Source organism: Chiloscyllium plagiosum, unplaced genomic scaffold (genome assembly GCF_037043375.1).
Source record: "Chiloscyllium plagiosum isolate Xiang-an unplaced genomic scaffold, Cpla_swu_hap1 HiC_scaffold_1, whole genome shotgun sequence".
Classification (NCBI taxonomy): domain Eukaryota; kingdom Metazoa; phylum Chordata; class Chondrichthyes; order Orectolobiformes; family Hemiscylliidae; genus Chiloscyllium; species Chiloscyllium plagiosum.
In genome coordinates this window covers 16051885-16071023 of record NW_028270139.1, presented here as the reverse complement: position 1 = coordinate 16071023, position 19139 = coordinate 16051885, and the positions used below count along the sequence as shown (strand labels likewise).

Genomic DNA, 19139 nt, shown 5'->3' with positions numbered 1-19139 from the left:
TCAGTAGAGTTGTGGATAGTGCCAAAGGATGTTGCAGGTTACAGAGGGACATAGATTAGCTGCAGAGCTGGGCTGAGAGGTGGAAATGGAGTTTAATGTGGAAACGTGTGAGGTAATTCACTTTGGAAGGAGGAACAGGAATGCAGAGTACTGGACTAATGGTAAGATTCTTGGTAGTGTAGATGAGCAGAGAGATCTTGGTGTCCATGTGCATAGATCCTTGAAAGTCGCCACCCAGGTTGATAGAGTTGTCATGTGGTGTGTTAGCTTTTATTGGTAGAGGGATTGAGTTTCGGAGCCATGAGGTCATGCTGCAGCTGTACAAACTCGGTGCGGCCGCACTTGGAGTATTGCATAAGTTCTGGTCACCACATTGTAGGAAGAACTTGGAATCTTTGGAATGGGTTCAGAGGAAATTTACTAGGTTGTTGCCAGTCTGGAAGGAAGGTCCTTTGAGGAAAGGCTGAGGGACTTGAGGCTGGTTTCATTAGAGAGAAGAAGGTTGAGAGGTGACTTAATTGAGACATACAAGATAATCAGAGGGTTAGATAGGGTGGATAGTGAGAACCTTTTTCCTCAGATGGTGATGGCTTGGACAAAAGGGCATAGCTTTCAATTGAGAGATGATAGATATAGGACAGATGTCAGAGGTAGTTTCTTTATTCAGAGAGTAGTAGGGGTGTCGAATGCACTATCTTCAACAGTTGTAGACTCACCAACTTTAAAGGCATTTAAATGGTCATTGGATAAACATATGGATGAAAATGGAATAGTGTCGGTGAGATGGCTTCAGACTGGATTCACAGGATGGTGCAACATCAAGGGCTGAAGGGCCTGTACTCCGCTTTTATGTTTTATGTTCTAAAATATCATGTGCAGACAAGTAACTGGATAATTTAAACATGTCAAGTAATGCCCAAATCTTCAATTTTGTTAGAAAAGTTATTTGTAATTGTTAATCCTTTCCTTTGCTTCTCTTTCTTTCTTATATGCTTGTGTGTGTATTTCATATGGCAATCAGCCTCCTGGTTTGAATACAAGAGTAAACCATATTTGTGTGGAGCATTTGATGTGGAGCACACACGGTAACCCACAGCGTTTAAAGAGGGTAAAAAAGTCAGAACTTCTTCCAGGTCCAGGTTTCTGTTGGAAAATTGTGATGCCATCTTGCCCTTCTCCATCACGCTCTGACTATCTGGAATACCAGTGTTCATGTGGGTGAACAACAGCCTTTCAAACATGGCTCAGGCATAATGCATGCCATTACTTTGATAGTTTTCTGCAGAATGGCAAGTTATTCTGAGCACAGAGCATCAAAAGATGGGGTGGAAGTCAGATATGAGAGAAGTCATTGATGCGGATAGATAATTAATAAGCAAGTTTGGTAAGATAGGGCAATAAAACTTGCTGGGTCTTACAGTGAAAATTCTCTAAAATACCTAAAGCAACTTGGAATTAGCCAGAACAATGTACGATGCAGTCTGTTACATCTGTGTTTCTTTCCTATATAAATTCTGCTTAACCTGATGAGATTTTTCCGGCATTTTCTGTTTTCATTTAGATTTCCAGCACCTACTATATCTTGATTGCTTTTTCAAATTCATGCAAGGTAACAGTTCTAAAGGTTATAGCCAGAAACTTATTGTTACTTGTACTTGTGAAAATACAGTAAAATGTGTATAAGTACGCCACAAAAACAGTGCCATTTAACTGTATAAATTAAATCTTTAAAAAACACAAAGTTAGGACAAATATAATTTTTTGTGCATTCCACGGCCTCTTGGTTTCATGAACTACCCACTGCCAATGAATCTGCAGGGTCAAAGATAGTTGAATAAGGTCAAGGAATTCATCTGATTGGAGAGAGTTATGTACTGTACTCTGACTCATCAAAATCAACTACTTCGGTCTGGTCAACTTATTTTGAAACTGTTCTTTGAGTCACGATAGAACCGGTCTTGCATTCTGTCTGAAATGGAGTCAAGTAGCCTCTTTGCAGCACTCACATCATATAATGTATATCGTAATATCTGTTGTCAGTCTGAAAAAACAAAATGCACTGAGATGAAGCAACCTTATAAAGTATGTACTTTACACTGCTTTATGCAGCCATGTGACATTGAAGTGTATATTTAAAGAAAAACACACACTAAATTGGAAAATGATGAACATGTTTCTGTAATTTGAATTATTTGCTGATAACTACAACACAGCGTGATAAATAAAAGGCAATTAAAACACCTGGAAGTCTGAAATGAAAACAGAAACTCAGCAGGTCTGGCAGCATCTGTGGAGAGAAAGCAGAGTCAATATTTCGATCCAGTGATGCTTTTTCAGAAAATTCAAATGCTCTTTTATTGTATCAATGTTTTTGAACCAGGTCGTACACAGCTTGTGGAATTTAAGTGGAACCATTAACAGTGAATAACTCTCAAATAATTGTGCAACTGATTTTCAGGCGATTTAGGCACTGGTGAAAACTGACAAGTTATAGACAGGTATTTGCTTTAAAGAGCTGACAACATCACATCAGCAAGTTTCCCAAATAGTCTAAATTCTATAATGGTTAATAACAAATTATTCTGATCACTCTACTGTAGTTACACTGAATACCTTACAATGGGCTGGACTTTACAAGCTACTGTGGTGACCACTCTTTCTTGGTTAAAACTTCTACTATAAAGGAGCCTGTCCAGCTCTGGCAGCCATTCAATGTCTGATTGGACATTAATAGACTTATAATGGGACTTCCTTGGTAACAGGACGATACACCATAAAAAGCTGCTAACCAATCAGAGACCAGTACCTCTTCAATATTCGCATTAGTGCGGGGAACAGTGGTCACTGCCAGTACTGTGACTGTGTTTGAGGGCAGAAGCTGGACTGAATCATGACTTTCTAAGCATTTAGAGGGTTGTGGGGGTGGTGGGAGGAGGGGGGAAGTGGGGAAATGAGGTTGCAAAGGTCATGGAATGTTGGGAATAATATTTTAGGACATCTACTGGATTAGTCACTTACTGTAGGCCTCTCCCCCTTTGCTAGTTAAAGCTGAAGGAGGCCTGAAATGGGAAATAATTACCTCCCTAAGGACACCAACAGACTTCTGGGTTTGGGTGTTACCCAAAACCATCCCTAATATTAGTGAAACTGCAGTAGGAGCAGAGATGCGCGGGCAGGTAGTGAGTTGGTCAGCAACTGAGTTTTACACAATTTCCCCCTAACTTCAATTCAGCCAGCAATAAAGTATAAAACCCAGGGCCATAGACATGCAGAATCCTGCAGAATTATCTCCTGACACGTCACTTGACCCTGAATCAATAGCACTCTGCATCAGCCACCCTGAGGTCTAAGATCAACACAATGAAGACTCTCTATTTCCTGCACCCTTGTAACCCTCAATCACCTCCAAATCAGGCATTCACATACCTCAAACCAGAGTATTGCCTTTGGGAGAAAATCAATTTCAGCAGAAAGAGGAAGATTATTATTTTTATTGTTGGTTATGCTTAATTAATTTTCTTTTCTGATTTGCCTGTTTCATTTAAACATCCTTTCCAGAGAGAATGAGCATGCAATCTGTTCCTAGACTCCTTCTGGTATGGACAGCATTGATCGAGGCAATGCACTCATCAGCACTTTTTGCCTCTGAACAGAAGTTCATGACCTCCATTTTGTATGTTCCCCTGATAAAATGGTGAACATTGACAACTTGCGAAGAGGAGTTTAGGTCAGGGAGATTGCATTGTTGGATTAAATGCTGTATTCATTCATCTTCAGATAACAGTTTATTTTGTCAACAGTAGAAAACGAACATATTTCTGTCAGAAAGATAACAAATTCAACAACTTTGTGTTTCTATTTTATGGTTCATTAATGAAACTAAAAATAATTAACACTTGGTATTCTCCAAGTTGTAATGCAAAAACTTTTCATTTGATACTTAACACATTTCCTAAACATGGAGCAGCACAACTGTGACTTATTCCTCTTCCACCTCAATGCTGTGCAAATGTGGTCTGCCAACATTTGGCAAAAAATAATGTATATTGATTTTTTTAGCCATCTTCAAATTCTTTACATACTGTGTCTGAAAATATTTATGGTTGGAAACTATCATCATTTTCAGCAGTTTTTATGAGTGTCAGGATCTTAGTCACATGGAAAAATATGTTTGGACAATTAAACTCACAAATCTTCAAAATGACTGTGCAAAATATAATGACATAAGCAAAGAGCATTCATTGAGCAATATGTTTTTTATTCACTGAAGGAATATGGGCGCCACTGGCTTTATTGCCCATCCTGGTTGTTCTTGAGAAGATGGTGGCAGGCTGCCTTCTCTAACTGTTGTAGTCCATGTGCTCTTAGGGAGGGAATTCCAGGAGTTTAACTCAGCAACTGTGATATATTTCCAAGTCAGGATGGTGAGTGGCTCGGAGGAGATCTTGCAGTGATAGTGTTCCCACGTATCTGATGCGCTTGACAGTCTAGATGGAAGATGCTATCTGAGGATCTTTGTTGAATTGCTGCAGTGCATCTTGTACATAGCACACACTGTTCCTACAGAGTGTTGGTGGTGGAGAGAGTGGATCCTTGTGGATGTGGTGCCAATCAAGCAGGCTACTTGTCCTGGAGCATGTAAAGCTTCTTGAGTGTTGTTGGAGCTGCACCCACACAGGCTGAACATTGTGAAATCATCAGTGAGTATTTCCACTTCTGACCTTATGATGGAGGGAAGATCATTGATGAAGCAACGTAAAATGGTTGGCCCTAGGACACTACCCCGAGGAACTCCTGCAGAGATGTCCTGGAGCTGAGATGACTGACCTCCAACAGCCACAACCATCTTCCTATCTGTCAGTTATGACTCCAAACAATGGAAACTTTGCACCTGATACTCATTGATTCCACTTTAGCTAGTGCTCCTTGATGCCACACTTAGTTGAATGCAGCCTTGATGTCAAGCACTGTCATCTCATGTCATCTTTCAAATTCAGCTCTTTTGTCCATGTCTGCAATGAGGCCAGGAGCTGAGTGGCCATGGTGGAACCCAAAGTGGGCTTCAGTGAGCAGGTTATTGCTGAGCAGGTGCTGCACTGTTGATGACACCTCCATCATTTTCCTGATTATTGAGAGTAGACTGATGGGGTGGTAATTGACTGGATTGGATTTGTTTTGCTTTTAACATACAGGACATCCCTGGACCATTTTTCATATTGTCAGATAGACGTCAGTGTTGTAACTGCACCAGCGCAACTTGGCTAGGAGTACAGCAAAGTTCTGGAGCGCATGTCTTCAGTTCTCTTGCTGGAATGGTGTCTTAGCCCACAGCCTTTGCAGTATCCAGTGCCTCCAGCCATTTCTTAATATCACATGGAGTGAATCAAATTGGCTGAAGGCTGGTGTCTGTGATGCTGGGCACTACTGGAGGAAGCCAGGATGGGTCAATCCACTCTGCACTTATGGCTGAAGATTGCTGCAAATGCTTCAGCCTTTTCTTTTGCACTGATGTGTTGGGCTCTTTCATCACTGAGAATAAACAATTCATGAATATATTTCCTCCAATTGGTAGTGATAGTACTATTTTCATGGCCTGTATCTCCAGACATCCAGGCTAAAGCTCTGGGAATAAGTGTTGAAATCCCACCATAGCAGATGTTTAAATTTGAACTCAATTAATACACTTGAAATTCAACAACAAAAGTTAGTCTCATGGTAAGTGCCAATTGTCATAAAAATCATCTGGTTCATTGACATCCCTTTGGGAAGGAAAATCTGCCCTTGTCAACTGGTCTGGCTAATGAGAGGTGGCATGGTAGTTCAGTGGTTAGCACTGCTGCTTCACAGGGCCAGGGTCCCAGGTTTGATTCCAGCCTTGGACGATTGTCTGTGTGGAGTTTGCACATTCTCCCTGTGTCTGCATGGGTTTCCTCCGGGTACTCCGGTTTCCTCCCACAGTCCAAAGATGTGCAGGTCAGGTGAATGGTCATGCTAAATTGCCCATAGTTGTTCGGTACATTGGTCACAGGGGTGGGGTGGATTACTCTTTGGAGGGTCAGTGTGGACTTGTTGGGCCAAAGGGCCTGTTTCCACACAGTAGGGAATCCAATCTAATGTTAAGTCCAACTCTTCAAGGATGTGGTTAACTACTAAGTGTCCTTTGAAATCATTGAGCAAGCTACTCAGTTACATCAAACTGCTGCAAAGTCTGACAAGAAGGAATAAAACTAAACAGACTGCCAGCATTGACCAGGTATCAGAAGCTGTGATGCTGTGTCAACCCTGCAAAGTTCTCACCAACAGCTGGAAAAGTGTTGGGAAATTGGGAAAGCTATCCCACAGAGTAAGCAAGTAACAGCCTGATATAGCTATCTTCATGATATCGCACCTTACAGAAACTGCCCTAGACACCACCATCAGCACTTTTGTCAGTGGGACTGGAGATTGTGACTCAGTAGTATACAGTCAGGACAGAGTTGCCCTTGAAGTCCTCAGCATTAATATCAGGCCCAATGAAATCTCATGGCATCAGGCCACAAAATGGGCAAGGAAACCTGATTATTATCTATGACTCCTTCTTCCCAAGCACAGAGAAAGTCCATTTTGAGAAAGATTATTATTTAAATGGGAAGCAGATTTAAAGTCTTTCAGGCAGAGGGATCTGGAGTCCCTGTGCATGAAGCACAGAAAGTGGGTATGCAGGTGCAGCATACAATAAGAAAGGCAAATAGAATCCTGGTATTTATATCAAAAGGATGGGATTATAAAGTAAAGAAGTGTTGTTACAATTATATAAGGTGTCTGATGACATTACACCTGGAGTATTGTATCCAGTTTTGGTCTCCTTACTTGAGGAAGGATGTGGTGGCAATGAAGGCAATTCAGAGGAGGTTCACCAGGGATGAAAGAGATGAAAGGGATGTCATATGAGGAGTGGTTGAATTGCTTGTGTTTGTACTCACTGGGGTTTAGAAGAATGAGGGGCGATTTTATTGAGGTGTATAAAATACTAAGGAGATTGATAGCCTAGACATTGGACAGAAGCTTCCCCCTGTGGGACAATCTCAAACTGTAGGTCATAGATATACAGTGAGAGGAGGTAGGTTCAAAAAGAAATAGAAACTTGAACACACCAACAGGTTCAAGAACAGCTTCTTCCCTGCTGCCATTTGACTGCTGAATGGACCTCTCTAATTTCAAATCTAATGCTGATCTTGCTTCAGTGCACCTCCTGTGCAGCTGTAAACTTATGTGCTGCACTCTTTTTAAACACCCTACGATCATATATCACCCTTGAATGTTACGATCTGCCTGCACTGCTTGCAAATCAGAACTTTTCACTGGATTTAGGTACATTTGACAACAATAACTCAAATCAAATCAAAACTGAGATGAGGAGAAACCACTTCTCTCAGATGGTTGTGCATCCATGGAATTCACTGCTTCAGAGTGAAGTGGAGGCAGAATCAATCAACAGATTTAAGAAAGATATTGATATGTTTCTGATGAAGTACAGGACAAAAAGCTATGGGGGGCAGCCAGAACAGTGGAGTTGAGATCAGGATAAGATTGGTCATGATCATGTTCAATGGTGGAGTAGACGCAAAGGACTGAATTGCTTAGTTCTACTCCTAGTTCCCATGTTCCTGTGTTTCTAAGATGCTTGTGTTTAAAGGTCAGTCATCTCAGTGCATTAATGCAGGAGTTCCTCAGAGCAGTATCCTCAGCCCAACCATCTTCATCTGCTTCATCAATTGCCTTCCCTTAAAAGTAAAGTCAGAAATTACAATATTTACTGATGAGTGCTAAATGTCTAGCACTTTTATCAACCCCTCTGCTCATGAATTAGTACAAATATAGCCAGACCTGGACAACGTTCAGATATTCAATATTCACTGCACAAGTGGCAGGCAATGACCATCTCGACTGAAAGAGAATCCAACTGTCTCTCCTTGAAATTAAATAGCATTACAATCACTGCATTCCTCATTATCAGCACCCTCGGGGTTACCATTGACCAGAAACTGAACTAGACCAGCCATGTGAACCACTAAGAAAATGAGAGCAAGTTGGAGGATGAGAATTCTAAAACAAGTAACTTCCCTCCAGAATCCTCCAAGCCTGTCCACCATCTACAAAGCACAGGTCAACAATGTAACAGAGTATTCTCCACTTGTCTGGATAAATTGTTCCATGTCTGACCGGATAATACTAATCAAGCTAATAATCAAGCCCTACTACTCCATAAGCCATACTAAATCAATTTGATTTTTTTTCCTGTTGGCTAGATCAGAAGATGCATTCACCAGGTCTCAGAAATAATATGCTTATTGAAATAAACTTGTTATTTAAACAAGTAGAAAAACTGGTTATCAAGTAAAATACCGTTCGATGTCTGTTCAATCTGGAACACATGTATTCATCCATGATAAGATAAGACATCAGAGCTCTGCAGAGATTATATGTGTTTGTTTAATTCAAATGTGAAAACACCCCAGTGGGGTCAACAATCCAAACTCTAGAATAAAATAATGGGAGACTTCTCACAGTCCAGTCAATTTGCTGTCATTAAGAATACAATCTTGCCAGAGATTTTCAAATTTGATTGCAGTATACATGAGAATTGGTTAGAAGCCCTGATATTTGACCTTAACAAGTTCTTACAGTATTTCAGCTAAGATAGATCTTTGCACCTGATTCTGCTTTAAGGCTTTCTATTATTTTCAGAAGAGTCAGAGACTAACATTTCCAGTTTTCAGACTAACCAACACAGTTTATTGGAAAACACAGCACCTGCAGATTAGAGGCTGTTGCTGGACAACTTTCAGCATCTTCGGGGCATCTTCCACTCGTATGTTCTCTCAAATAAAGTCATAAAATTGATCTCTCTCAAAATCTTTACTTCTCCAAAAGTAACTCAACTTTTTGTAAATAGCAGGTAAGCAAATTTTTCTTTGACATTTTGACTTTTCAGTTCCAAGTAATTACATGATATAGCCTCTTCAGCCAGAAATGTTCAAACAGTTCCATACTGCAAAAGCAGAAGTTGCTGGAAAAGCTCAGCATGTCTGGTAGTACCTTTGAAGAAAAGTCAAAGTTAACGTTTCGGGTCTGGTGACCTCTCCTCCGAAATGAGTTCTGATTTCTCTTCACAGATGCTGCCAGACCTGCTGAGCTTTTCCCAGCAACTTCTATTTTTGATCCTGATTTACAGCATCCACAATTCTTTTGGTTTTTAGTTCCATATTGTAGTTTCTCTTAGTGCATAATTGCATATGTATTTACAGCAGAATGCAGCTCTAACGACACTCTCAAGGAGTATGTACACCATTCAGGATAAAAAAAGCTTGTCTGTTTAACACGTCATCAGACACCTTCAACATTTATTCTCTCCACCATCAACTCACAATGGCAGCAGTATGGACCAGCTGTAAGATACACTGCAAAAATACACCAAGGTACCTAACAAACATGAATTTTGCAACCAATAAGGATAAGGCTATAATCCTATAAGGATTAGAATAATATTAAGTACGGTCTGAGATGGAAGACCATTGTTGCAGAGGTGACAGTAAGTTATCTAATCGTGACATTAGAATAATATTAAGTAGAATGCAGGAAAAACCATAGTGGCAGAACTAGAGGGATAATGGGAACTAACATCATTGGTTTATTGTCGAGCTGGAGTGAGATAATTCTGATTAACACAGTGGACATGATGATAAGCTAACAAAGACATGATTAAAAAAGGCAAAAAGACACACGGACCTGAGGTTCAGGGGAATTCAAGAATTTGTTTTCTGAGTGTCACCGTTTTTTGTTTGCAAATAAAAGATGTACTTCTTGAAGAACTCTCCGCATCCCCTGGTGACTCTCTACATTCTCTCCATGACAGTACTTACACCACATGGTTGGCAGCAGGTTAAGAGGGTAGCTAACCACCAGTTTTTCAAGGGCAATGAGAGATGGACAATATATGACATTAGATTACCTACAGTATGGAAACAGTTGATCTGACATCTGGTCACAAAGTTAACAAATGATGTGCACGTGATTGTTTTATATGAGTTCAGGTTCACACTGGTTGTAGTATAACTAACTTGCTGAAACCATAACTTAGAATGGCCCATGTCATTGAATGAGATTGCCTGGTAAGTTTTGAACCTTTAAGGACAAACTTTCCAATGTTAGACAACCAAGACAAATTAACAACCTGAGAGTTCTCTTTACAGCATCTTTGTCATGAAAAAATCTTCTTTTCTTGATTTCTGTGGTTTCCATTTGTATCTTTTACCCCATTCCTCTTTGCGTCTAATATAATATCTTACAGGCCTGAGGAAAGGCCTCAGACATAGACTCTCTAATTCCAAGTTCATTACCTGTATTTCTCCAAACCTCTTGCATTTTTTTATTTATTTTTGAATTTTGTTTTCAGCTTTCCTGAATTTCCAATTTTATTTGTTCATACGTTATGTATAGAGTCATAGAGTCATAGAGATGTACAGCAAGGAAACAGACCCTTCAGTCCAACCCGTCCATGCTGACCAGATATCCCAACCCAATCTAGTCCCACCTGCCAGCACCTGGCATATATCCCTCCAAACCCTTCCTATTCATATACATTTCCAAATGCCTTTTAAATGTTGCAATTGTACCAGCCTCCACCACTTCCTCTGGCAGCTCATTCCATTCACATACCACTCTCTGTGTGAAAAAGTTGCCCCTTAGCTCACTTTTATATCTTTCCCCTCTCACCCTAAACCTATGCCCTCTAGTTCTGGATTCCCCGATCTCAGGGAAAAGATTTTGTCTATTTATCCTATCCATGCCCCTCATGATTTTGCAAACCTCGATAAGGTCACCCCTCAGCCTCTGACGCTCCAGGGAAAACAGCCCCAGCCTGTTCAGCCTCTCTGTATAGCTCAAATCCTTCAACCCTGGCAACATCCTTGTAAATCTTTTCTGAACCCCTTTCAAGTTTCATAACATCTTTCCAATCAGAAGGAGACCAGAATTGCACACAATATTCCAACAGTGGCCTAACCAATGTCCTGTACAGCCGCAACATGACCTCCCAACTCCTGTTCTCAATACTCTGACCAATAAAGGAAAGCATACCAAACACCTTCTTCACTATCCTATCTACCTGTGACTCCACTTTCAAGAAGCTATAAACCTGCACTCCAAGGTCTCTTTGTTCAGCAACACTCCCTAGGACCTTACCATTAAGTGTATAAGTCCTGCAATGGGTATGGTTGAGACTGTGGTCGAGAGGGGGATCTGGATGAAGTGTTGAAAATGTTAAAATGTCTATTTTAGCAGGGTAAATAAAAAGTAAACATTTTATCCAAATAGTGAACTATTTCAGAACTTGGACTTGCAAAGACATCTCTGGCATTCTCATGCATTAATTAATATGCAGCTAGAGCAAGCACTCTGGAGTGCTTTTATTGTGGGAGGAATTGAATACAGAAGTACTGAGCTTCATTTGAGCACTGGAGAACCTATATCTGGAGCGCTGTGCACAGTACTAGTCAGCCTATTTAAGGAAAGGTGGAAGTACATTTGGAGGTGTTTTCGAGAATGTTTACTGTATCAATACTTGGAACAGTCAAGTTATCTTATGAGGAAATATTGGACAGTCTAGGCTTGTGTCTGATACAAGTTAGACAAATACAAGGCAACTTTATTGAATTATATCAAATCTTAAGGCATTTTGACTGGGGTAGATGTGGCGAGGATGTTCCCTCTTATTGAAGAATCCAGAATAGAACATAAGAACTAGTAGCAGGAGTAGATCATCTGGCCCATTGGGCCTGCTCCACCATTCAATAGGATCATGGCTGGTCTTTACTGGTATCAGTTCCACTTACCTAACCTTTCACCATAACCCTTAATTCCTTTATTGTTCAAAAAATTATCTTTCTCAGCTTTAAAAACATTTACTGAAGTAGCGTCAACTACTTAACTGGGCAGGGAATTCCATAGGTTCACAACCCTCTGGGTGATGAAGTTCCTTCTCAATTCAGTCCTAAATCTGCTCCCCCTAATTTTGAGGCGATGCTCTCTTGTCCTTGTTTCACCTGCCAGTGGAAATATCCTCTCTATTTATATTTTATGATTAGATTAGATTAGATTACTTACAGTGTGGAAACAGGCCCTTCGGCCCAACAAGTCCACACCGACCCGCCGAAGCGCAACCCACCCATACCCCTACATTTACCCCTTTAACCTAACACTACGGGCAATTTAGTATGGCCAATTCACCTGACCTGCACATCTTTGTGACCGTGGGAGGAAACCGGAGCACCCGGAGGAAACCCACGCAGACACGGGGAGAATGTGCAAACTCCACACAGTCAGTCGCCTGAGTCGGGAATTGAACCCGGGTCTCTGGAGCTGTGAGGCAGCAGTGCTAACCACTGTGCCACCGTTATCTATTCCCTTCATAATTTTATATGTTTCTGTAAGATACCATCTCATTCTTCTAAATTCCAATGAATATAATCCCAGTCTACTCAGTCTCTCCTCATAAGCCAACCCCCTCAACTCTGGAATCAACCTAATGAACCACCTCTGCACCCTCTCTAGTGCAGTACATCCTTTCTCAAGAAAGGAGACCAAAACTGCATGCAGTACTCAGGTTGGCCTCACCAGCACCTTGTATAGCTGCAACATAACCTCCCTGCTTTTCAACTCAATCTGTTTAGCAATGAAGGACAAAATTCCATTTGCCTTCCTTCTTACCTGCTGCACCTACAGACCAACCTTCTGTGATTCTTGAAAACGGACACCCAGGTCCCTCTGCATCACAGTATGCTGCAACTTTTTACCATTCAAGTAATAATTCTTTTTACTTTTACTCTTATCAAAATGGATGACTTCACATTTATTAACATTGTATTCCATCCTCCAGACTTTTGCCCACTCACTTAAAATACCTTTGTTCCTCTGCAAAGTTTCTCAGTCATCTGCACACTTTGCTCTGCCACTCATCTTATGTCATCTGCAAACTTTGACAAACTAAATGTGGTCTCCAAATTTATTTAAGTTGTGAATAGTTGGGGTCCCAACACTTATCCTTGAGGCACACCACTCTTTGCTTCCTATTGGTTAATCAATCCTCTATCCATGTTAATACATTGCCTGTAGTGCCATGCATCTTTATCTTATGCAGCAGCCTTTTGTGTGGCACCTTGTTGAATGCCTTTTGGAAATCCAGATGCACCACATCTACTGGGTCCCCATTGTCTACCATCATGTCTTCAAAGAAACATCTCATGATATCTTCAAAGAAATCCTGTAACTTAGTTAAGGATGAACTACCTTTCATAAACCCATACTGTTTCTATCCAATGAGACAATTTCTATCTAGATGTCTTGCTATTTCTTCCAAGATAATACATTCAAAACATTTTCCCCACTGCAGAAGTTAAGCTAACTGGTTTATAATTCCCCATCTTTTGCCTACCTCCTTTTTAAAACAGTGATGTCACATTTGCTGTTTTCCAATCTGCTGGAACTGTCCCAGATTACAGTAACTTTTGGAAAATTACCACAAGTACATTTGTTATTTCTCCTGCTATCTCTTTTAGTATCCTGGGATGCATTCCATTAGGGCCAAGAGACTCATCTGCCTTTAGCTCCATTAGCTTGCCCAACACTACCTCATTTGTGATTTCTAGGTCCTCACCTACCTTAGTCGCCTTGTCATCAATTATTGTTGTTTGTGTCCTCCACTGTGAACACTGACATAAAGTACCTGTTCAATACCCTAGTGATTTTTCTCATACCCCATGACTAAATCCCCCTTCTCATCCTCTAAAGGACCAATGTTTACCTTAGCCACACATTTTAATTTTATATATTTATAGAAACTTTTGCAATCTGTCTTTATATTCTGAGCTAGTTTACTCTCATAATCTATCTTACTTTTCTTTATAGTTTTATTTTGTGGCACTCTGTTGACCTTTAAAGTTTTCCCAGCCTTCTCATTTCCCACTGATCTTTGCCACTTTATATGCTTTCTCTTTCAATTTGATAGCCTCCCTTATTTCCTTAGACATTCATTGCAGATTACCCCTTTTCCTACAGTCCTTTCTTTTCACTGTTATATACTTTTGCTGTACACAGGCAGGAGGCTGGAAAAACACAGCAAGCCAGACAGCATCCGGAGGTTTTTTTTAGATTAGATTACTTACAGTGTGAAAACAGGCCCATCGGCCCAACAAGTCCACACCGACCCTCCGAAGAGCAACCCACCCAAACCCATTCCCCTGCACCTAACACTATGGGCAATTCAACACGGCTAATTCACCTAACCTGTACATCCTTGGATTGTGGGAGGAATCAAGAGCACCCGGAGGAAACCCACGCAGACACAGGGAGAATGTGCAAACTCCACACAGACAGTTGGCTGAGGCAGGAATTGAACGCGGGTGAGGCAGCAGTGCTAACCACTGTGCCACCATGCCACCCAGATGTACAAGCCAGGTGTACCTGGCTTGCTGTGTTCTTCCAGCCTCTTGCCTGTCTACTTTGAATTCCAGCATCTGTAGTTTTTTTGAGTATCTCTATGTACTGTTGCTAAGCAATTGCTTTGAAAAATTGCTTTGAACGTCCTCCACTGTTCGTCAACTAACCCTTGTGATAGATTCTAGCATTCTCCCTAACACTGATATAAAGTTGATAGGTCTTTAATGTCCTAGTTTCTCACTCGCTCCCTTCTTATGACATTTGCTAATATTCATTTCCAGGAACCATTCAAGATGATAATAACCAATGCCAATACAGCCAAGTTTCCCATATTTGTAACCATTTGCCTTTCAGCCAGTATGTGGTACTACAGGGCAAAAACAATGACTGCAGATGCTGGAAACCAGATTCTGGATTAGAGTGGTGCTGGAAAAGCACAGCAGTTCAGGCAGCGTCCGAAGAGCAGGAAAATCGATGTTTCGGGCAAAAGCCCTTCATCAGGTACTACAGGCAAAGGTATGTATTTTCTGTTCCTTTTCATGTCGATTATTTCTGTTTGGCATTACTTTTTGGTGTTCATATTTCCCTGTACTTCCCCTCAATCACATTATGCTTTTAAAAAATGTATCTAATGTATTCACTCAAGTGAATAAAACCAACCTCCAAAGGCATTTCACCTCCTTCAGTAACAATCACAACCTGGTGCACCCTCGCATCACGATCTGACATAGTGCTAGCCCAGTCTGTCCAACTAACGTCTGTCGAGCTGCAGCACGGGCCAACCTCCACCAGAATGTACACGAAATGAGAGCAAGGGATTGTACACAGCCGAGAAACCAATCCCAGTCTCTCACAATGCAAGTCCCACTGTGTACGCTCACATTATAATAAAAACAAGGCACTGCGGATGCTGGAAATCTGAAACAGAAATAGAAATTACAGAAGAAACTCAGCAGGTCTGGCAGCATCTGGTGAAGAGAGAAACAAAGTTATCCCTTCCGACTTCCAGTCTACTCTAAATTGCGCGCCGCCCTTCTGCGTCCTCCCTCTTTGATTGCTTTAATCCCTCGTCTCTCAATAGCCAGTACTCAGCACCACCCCTCGCTCAGTCTTGGATTCCGTTCTAGTTTATTTTACTGAAACTCAGAAGCGTCACCAGTTTATTGTGAAATTACTTCGAAGTAAACATAAAATTAAATATAATGTTTTAAATGACAAGGAACACAGTAATCCCTTGATTTTAACGCCGAAGTAAAAGCATTTCAATACATTGAAAAAAAATTAAAGTGTATCTGAAAATACAAATAATGTGTACATTAATATTCTAATACTTTAAACAAGTACGTGTTTAATAATATTTGATATTGAGCAACAAAGAACTAATTTGTCCAAAGATTGAAAATAACCGGACACTGGCTGAAGCAAAATGCATCTTTGCACTCCATTGCTTTAAGACAAAATGTGCAATTTACCAGCGGATTTAAATGAGAAATCGAGACTGGTCTGAGTGACACCACACCATCGGTCACCACAGTTTAAGGTGACAGGATTTTGGAATGTTCCACAGGCTATCGGAAAAATCCAGCTCCGGTCAGTCGGTTGATTCGAAGTACTTATATTCAGAGTTTTGTTTCGTTTTCTTCATATCTGCGATTTTCTCAAAACTAAAATTTGGGCATATTGTGCATATCCTTCAAAATGCGGCAAAGGTTTCCAAGCGAAGTAGCGAATCCTTGAGAGACCGGGGACAGCCGAAGCCCAACTCTGTATGATGGCCTGAGAGAAATGAAAAGGCCATGTATACATATTTGTGCTGTTAAATATACTTAACACAAATTTAAATAGCGATCTTCTTTGCTAAATGTCATCCAACACTCCGCTGTGTTTTGTATTTTGGAAAGTAAACCGCTAGGTTCGTTAGGGGTGAAGTTGCTATCTTTTAAGAGGGATTTTAATCAGTTGAAAACGCACAGAATTACACAGTGAGGCGAAATTTGTAACTGCCACCGTACTCTTGTTAAAAAGACCGATAGCGGGATGTTTTCGCTTTGCAGAGAAGAGGAACAGCATTGAACCTTGTGATATCTCGTGCCAGTCAGCGAAAAACAATCCCTTCAGAGACAGAGCTAAACAAACTGGGACTTCTAGCTTGTCAGATGTCCCCATTTTCGTTGGTTATATCATTTCGTATTGTCAAGGGAATACGAATTTTCCCCGTTTCCTGACAATGCCGATGACGTCTAAATATTTGCTAGTAGCAACTTTACAGAATCGTGTAAAACATTAATTTTTCCTTTGATGAAAGTGGAAGCCGACAGCAGTACATTTTGGCAAGCAATTACTGATACTCATTTCGTAATAGTGATTGCTGAAGAAACTCAGCAGCTCTGGCAGTGGCTGTGGAGGGAGAAACGGAGTTAACATTTCAAGTTGAACGGCCCACCTTCCGACCTGAAGTCGAAACATCAATTCGCCCACAGAGTGGGCGAAAGTGGGTACTGCAGATGCTGGAGATTAGAGTCAAGATTAGAACAGTGCTGGAAAAGCACAGCAACTCAGGCAGCATCCGAGGAGCTGGAAAATCGTCGTTTGGGACAAAAGCCATTCATCGGGAGGACAGTGGCAGTTACAAATTTCGCCACAATGTGTAATTCTGTGCGTTTTCAACTGATTAAAATCCACCTTAAAAGATATTGCTGCTAGCAATTTCACCCCTAATGAAGCTAGTAGTTTACTTTCCAAAAACACAGCGCAGTGTTGGATGGTTGCATTTAGCTAAGCAGATCTATATTTAAATCGTTTCTTCACAGACCCTGCCAGACCCGTTGAGTTTCTCCAGCAACTTCTATGCTTTGCTTCAGATTTCCAGCGACTGCAGCTCTGCTTTATTTTCATTTAGTCAGCGTCTTCGAATAACCTGTTGTATTCAAAAGAAAATCTAACGGTTTACGGCTCTGTTACAACTCGTTGTCAGTTTCGTTCATACAATGGATTGGAAAGTGCCTAGGGGAGAAGGCATTTAACAAAGTTCGATTCTGGGGTGGGAGGGTTGGGAAAAATAAAATCTCGGCAGTGAAATATTCGAAGCAGCCACAATAAATCAACTCACTTTAAAATGCCTCAAGTTGTTCTTTTTTTTCACAATGCTACACCCTTAACTAGTCGGTGGCAATAAAAAATCGCTTTCACCTTGTCACAAAGAATAGATTCAGGTCACATGAGCAGACAGGGCACTCAGCATTTTCTGTACATCGACAGAGAAATTGCGTGACAAACACGAGCAAAACAAGCCGTCGAGGAGTACCCAGCTATCCTCAAGGCACGCATTAAGATAAGACTCTTTCATCTTTTATGTCGCTTTTAGTTAGCTTGCCCATCCTCTCTGTTGCGATGCAAATTTAATCTGATGAGATCAAATTCGCTCAAGTGGATAAATTACTGTATGAAGAATAGTACAGGTTGGGTGATGACTTTAAGTGTTAAGATGCACATATTATCACTTGATGTTTGTTAATGGCATAGAACATACTATAGATACAATTTACATTCTATAAACATATATCTCATCAATGTTTGTATGCTGTTTCACATGGGATGTGTTGGATGCACAAGTTCGATGCACAAATCTTGCAGTGTGCGTATAGACAAGGTTTCAAGGTCATTTTCAGGGTCAGTACAGTTTTATAATGGAAATTGAGGCAAATATCGTTCCTTTCTTATTTAATGAAATATTTCAATTTACGTTTTATATACATGGATACTCGAAACTAAATTTCATATTGCGCACAACAGAAATATACTGAATATATATATACATCTACATGCATACATCGACTTGTTGCAATGATTTTTTTTACAGTTTGAGCACATAACTTTTTCTCTCTTATCATACCGCGCATTTTTCGGACTCAGTATCAATCCTATATAATCTCCTGTCTTCACAGAAGCAGAGCAATTATAACTAAAGTTATGCCAATCTTAAATATTGCCAAAATTGCATTATTTTATCATCTAACTTAAACGAATAAACAATCGACTATATTTTCTACTTTAGAGACTTTAACCGCTTGAGCATTAAGTTAAAAAAAAACATAAAAATGCTCGACCCTATTCAAATCCTGGAAAGCTCACTTCTACAATTGCTCAGGAGGTTGCAATGATAAACAGCACGTTGCAGTCAAATAAGGACTTCCCTGAATTGCTTCCTGCAATCTATTCATAATACAAATCACGTTCTGATGTCATTACTGGACATCTGAAACTGATCAGGCTAAACGCATTTCTGGCAGCCCTTATTGATTAATATTTATATTCCATTATGTTGTCTATCGACTGCTTTATAGCTATAAATCACTTAGCAATATCAACGTTTAAACACACAACTTTAGTTAAACTATGCAGTTCCTTTTGTTTTGGAAAAAAAATCCTTGGAAACACTTATTATTCTAAAGGAGGACTGATGGGCTCGAATAAGCCGTCTTATCAACTTCATTTACAACTGTTCATGAAGAATTTCAGAAAATCTTATTTGGGTTGTTTTCACAAACATTTCGCAAGGAAATATTGCAAATGCTCCTTTGTGTGGTTGTATACTTAAATGTACCAATATATTTACAATGTACCAAGCAACCGGTAAGATGACGTAACGTGTTCAACAATCAGTT

General features: G+C 40.4%; 1 long non-coding RNA gene across 2 annotated transcripts in view; it reads right to left on the bottom strand.

The window, feature by feature from the left end:
* Positions 1-1698: 1698 nt before the first annotated feature.
* The window catches only part of LOC148152077 (uncharacterized), a 98288-nt gene continuing 80847 nt past the window's right edge, over positions 1699-19139 (bottom strand). Inside the window, exon 5 of one of the 2 annotated variants that reach the window (XR_015757201.1) lies at positions 1699-2041. This is a non-coding gene — a long non-coding RNA (uncharacterized LOC148152077). Of the gene's footprint in view, positions 2042-5460; positions 5530-19139 lie in introns of those variants that run through there. The other variant, XR_015757215.1, reaches the window with a different exon arrangement.